Raw genomic sequence first — 5,805 nt, forward strand, 5'->3', positions numbered from 1 at the left:
TGAAATATGAATATGAATTCATTTTGCATAGGAAACTAATAAAAATACAGTTCTCATACATTATTTGTCTATGTGTTTTTTTGGAGTTGATACATGTATAAATCAGATTTTTGCTGTGAAATTCTATTTTAATGGTACAGTATTATTAGAAATCTCTAATTTAGCTATTAGGCATTTAGAAATATTGGGGAATAGCACAGTTGCATTTAATTTTCACAAGATTATACATGCAGTGAAAATATCTCCTATTATAAAAACTTCTTAACTATACTTTAGGTAATATTAGCTCATGCAAGAAACAGTTTACCATATATGGAATGCTTCAAAATATTTTCAAATTAAGTAATAAGAGAATTGAAAGTTATGTAAATGACTTGACTTACCATTGCTTACATTACAGCTTTTTAAAAGTTTGCTGCTATTAAAATGTACTTACATTTTCCTGAATGATTATTTACACAAATACTATTATTTCAGTATAATCAAAACATCTAAGTAAAAATTTTTATGAGGATGCAAAAAATTTCAATAAGTATATATTCTTTTTTTTGTTTTGCTCTGTAGAGTTGAGAAAATTTGTAGTGCTTCACAAGATAGTTGTGAAAGCAGCAGCTACTTCTAGTTGTTTTGAGTTTTTAAAAGAGGTATGCAGTAAAGGAATTCTTACCATCAAGAAGCATTAGTCTTTTAAAGCTAACCAAACAGATGAAAACAAAACAAAAAAGCAAAAACAGACTAGTATTCTAATTGTCTATTGAAGTTTCAGTAAGAATCAGACACTAATTCTAAAGCAATGGATCAAATAATGTCAATTTGTTATCTTTTAGCCATTTTCTCTGATTTTTTGAAACAAAAAATTCTAGAAATTTCCTCAAATATAACAGAAATTTGTGACACATTTTTAACTTAGTGAAAAATTTTCCATTTTGGAGACATTTGAAAGCTGCTAGGAGAAACATAACACCAAAATTTCTGGAATTTACACTGAATTGGAATTTTTATGATGCTCTTCCAAAATTATGATTGTTTCTCATCTATCATTATCCATTGGTCTCTCTTGAGTTTGATGGCAGTCTTTATAAAAATAGAAAAGAAGTCCAACAGCTTTATCATCAATTTATTTTAACTTTATCATATCCTTTAATTTTGTGCACTTATCAAGTATGTGAAACACTGGAAGTGTTATTGACAGGAAGGAAATTTAGAAGCTAGTCTAAGCCACTCATTCTCTGAATAGAAATATGGCATGCCCTGGGGGACAAAAAAGAAGACATGTCCTGATTAACTGAGTTTCCACATAAACACATTAATGCCATTTGCTAAGAGGAAGAGATCTTTTCAGCAGAGTGTTTCAGACAAAAGCAATACATATGAAAAACAAATCCATGATCTATCTAAAGGCATGGTTCTTTAGAGAATTTTACCCATGCTACTTATACAGTCTGAGATACATGGAATTATTTCATCCATTACGTGCTCTTTGTGAGGAATTCCTTAAGAAGTGTTGGTGACTTTACCTGAATGTTTGATGTCCAATGTGAAACAAAATTGGAGATTTGGACAGACATGGAAAAGCTTTGCTTGCTTTGCCTGAGCCTCTTACTTGGCGGGATCCTTTTGGGTGTGAATAAAGTTGCTGGTGGGTAAGAGTGGGACTTGCCTGTCCAATGCCACGCATTAGCTCAGGTATCCACTACCAGACATTAGCAGGATAAGTAAAACTTAATTTATTTCATAAATATCAATCCTGTTTTTCTCTTATGCAATTTTCCAGAACATTTTTAAAAATAAATGTGAAATTAATTTCCTTTCAGAAAGAATAACATGTTTAATTTTAACAAAATGTTCCTTCAAAATTGGATAATTTGAAAGTTATTTCAGCAACTCCAAAAATTCCCTTTGTTTTTCAATGACATATCCTTTCTGTGACCACATTAGGAAAGGCTTTATGGAGCTAAAAACATATTTGTGTCAGATGTTATGTAAAATGCTTATTTTCCTTAACTTATTCATGTACACTGAATAGATTTTTATCGATAATCTTTTTCTTTGAGTTCCCATAACACTGTTGATATCATCAACTGTTTTAAGAAGGAAAAATGTTTAATGCCTCACATTCAGAGTTTTGAGGATTTAATTTTTATTGTTTTCTTAAAACCAGTTATAAACTTGACTGTTACAGCATTTGTCTTATTACCTGCAAAGAGTTGGCAGCAAAAATGAGACCAATAAATTGTTGATTTTTTAATAAATTAAGTTCCCAAACTTTTCTTTTTTCTTTTTATGATTGTTTGGTAAAGATTTATAAAACCATGAAATTCTCAGGTGGCACCTACATTGTCTGCTATTTTTTTCCTTCCTATTATACTATAAGTAGCCTCATCTTTGCTATGAAGTTCACAGGTTCTCTTTATCAAATTAGCTTTCAAATCATCCGGGACCAGAACAGCCAATCAGCAATATCAGCACAAATTTAAATGTCATTAACTGTCTCTTCCACATCATATTCTTGGTCTTAGTCTTTACAAGTCTAATTATTATCGTATTTATATATGTATACTGGTGATGTTCATGTTGATTTTTATCAATATTTTCTTTTTTAAAATGTTTTTTGTTCTTCTGAAAGCATCAGTGCATCAGTCTTATAGAAGATGATTCACCATTTTCTTTTAGTTCCTCCCTATGTGACTACTGGTTATTTCTAGTATAGGTACTTTCAATGCTTATTCATATCTGCATTTCTGGAAAAATTTTGTTAATTATATATAATATTGAAAGATAATAATGTAATTATGACCAGGAATATCTTTGATGTTCAAAGAAATATTCAACAATTAAACTTACTTTCTGGATGATATGAACAAATAAACATTGTTATAACTTGGGTCTAGATGTTCTCCCAAGAGCTCATGTGGTCATAGGTGGACTTTTCAGGGGTGATGGGAATTAAGTGTGTGATGCTGGAATTAAGGGAGTGTGACTACTAAATCAGTCCATTGACTAGTTTGGCATAGTTTTGGGTGTGCATAATGAGAAGATTCCGCTTAGGAATGGGTGGTACCACCAACAGGACTGTTATCCTAGAAGGGATAAAAGGGAGTAACAGAGTTCTATTATTTCTTTGCTATTTCACTGCTTGCTCCACTGCTGCCTTCTGCCTGCCATGAACTGTTTCTCATCTTCAGAGCCCCTCTACCATGCCACTTTGCTTTGGATCTAGTCAACTGTAACCTGAAGCTTCTACAAACTGTGAACTACAATATATCTTTTTTCTTTAACTTTACATGTCACATATTTTGTCACAGTAATGAGAAAAGTCACTGATAATCATTCTCTGAATCTTGTGTAAGTCTCTTTGATGGAAACATTTCTTTGTTGTATTAATTCTGGGAGCAGTGAGGAAAGATTTTTTTTTATTCTTACCTCATTATGTGGTAGAATGAAGGCCTAATGAGGAAAGGACATTCCAAAATAAGCTTCAAGATTCATTATGAAGCCACATATGCAGGATGGATGTACTTTAAAATATATATCTCAATCTTTGAAGTAGTTTATAATCTAACAGGTAATATGGACCCTTGAAGATCAGCTAATTTGTTACTTTCTGATCAATGAGAATTTTCCTTTTGAAGTTAAACTCTGATTAAGACTTGAAATTTTAGATGAAATTAATTAAAGACAAACATACTTGTAAATATCTGGATTCAAATTTAAATGCTGTTCAGTGAGATTCCAAACTTAATGTGGTCCCTTCACGAACAGCTCTTAGAGATTGAGAAGGGATCTGTGCAAATATAAAGAAATGAATATATATGTGGAAAAACCAATCAGATGTGAGATATAGTATCAGAAAAATAACAAGAGTTCCTTACTTCAGAAGAAACGAAAACAGCAGCATCTGAGTGCCTCAATTTTCATTAAAAACTAGGTAATCTGGAACAATGAACTCAAAATGTTTGTATCATTCAGCTATTTTCTATAATGTTTCTAGGAGAAAAAATTAGCAGAAAGAAAATTTCAGAAGTCATAGCAAATATAATAGAATTAAATGAGAGACAAATATAAAAGACTCATGAAGTTATATAGCCCAAAGATTTTCAAGGATGAAGGTATTTGAAAGCTAGTAAATGAATATATTTCAGAAACACATTATGTGAAATATATTTTGAAATGAAATGTTGAGTAATTAATGCCAAACTTCCTGCTATGCTTAAATTTTTTGTCTTAATTTAAAATAATACTTGAGTTCAAAGTTAGTTTAAAAAATTGCCATGTGATCAACTATGATGAAAGATAGATTGGAAAAGTCTGAATAGGAATACATGAAGAGAAACAATTTTGATGATCATTAATAATATTTAAAAGCTAAGACTCTAAAACACAAAAAAGAAAACAATATTTCTGCAGTAGACCAGTATGGATGTACAAGATTTTCTATTTTTTAAGAAGTATTATTAATATACTTAAAGTATGGGTCTATTGTAATGTTTATAGTCCTTTTATATTTTATACTTTATTTTACAAAAAATATATATTTCCGTATTTTTACTGGCTAAATTTCTTATTCTTATCCTGCAATCATTATTTATTTGATTTCATGGATAATTATTATTACTGATGTTTGTTTTATCAAATAAAACAGTTAAATAATACTGAAGTGGTATTTGCATGAAATGTGGTTATAGATTTTGATACTTTTGAAAATGGATGGGGCTGAAAGAAGGACTAAGAGGTAGTAGTAGGTGGATGTCATCTCAGATGGTCTTAATAGAATATAAAACAAAGTTATCATGGTAAAGAATTGTGCTATTATTTGTTTTCCCATATTGTATCTCAAATGTCTGTAATGATCTCAGGCATAATTATGAAGAGAATCACATGTGAATTGTACTCAGAAGAGTCTGGATGTGAGGAATTGGAAAGAGCTTAGATGTTTCTAACTTTCCAGCCTGAGTCATCTTTAGAATTCTTGTCTGAGTTGTATACTGAAAACACAAGTGAATAAAGATTATAAAGTTGGTGGTGATTGAGTCTGCAGTACCTGTGATGTGAAGAAGAAAAATGTTAGGCCAAAAGGCATAAAATTCCCTGGTTTAGGAGTGAGGATCATGCTACCAGTCTATACATTGAGCTATCATGTGAAAACAGGAGCTAGGCTACAGAAGTACATGAGTTCATTGGACAGTGAGAAAAAGGGGACATGTAGGAAGACAGAGAATGACAACATTTATGAGGTGAACCAAGCAAGCCATAGAAATAAAGAATTAGTTCAAAAGATATCAAAGGAAAAGGTGGTCTTTTAAAACCACCTTTTAAGAGAAGACAGAAAAGTAACACTGAAGTCACCACAGAACTTAATACAAGTTTTCCAAAGCACAAGTGGCATAATGGATGGTGTGTTACTTCTTATTTCTTGCCATCTTCCATCACCCAAAAGCCATAGTAAGAGAAGCAACAGGAAACTATGTTCAGAGAGCTTGTCTCAGCCCTGGATATTCCAGACTTAAGTCTGAATTAATATTGAAAATTGTTTTGCCTGACAGATTAAGAATAGTAAAACCCCACAAGACAACAAAAAGAACAAAGAAAACTTCCAAGACAACAGAACCTAAATTTAATTATAAAGCAACATAATACCCAGATTGAGAAACAATCTATGAAATCATTGAGCAGCAGTCTTGAAAAATCTCACTGTTAGGAAAGACAAGGAAAGACTTCAGAATTCTTCCTGACCAAAAAGGCTTACAGTACATGACATCAGAGTAATGGGTTCAGCCAAGGTTTTCTTAAGTTTTTGGGTACACG

This window comes from Cavia porcellus, unplaced genomic scaffold (assembly GCF_034190915.1).
Source record: "Cavia porcellus strain 051 isolate PalLab524CR breed Dunkin Hartley unplaced genomic scaffold, mCavPor4.1 scaffold_8, whole genome shotgun sequence".
In the NCBI taxonomy this organism is placed as follows: domain Eukaryota; kingdom Metazoa; phylum Chordata; class Mammalia; order Rodentia; family Caviidae; genus Cavia; species Cavia porcellus.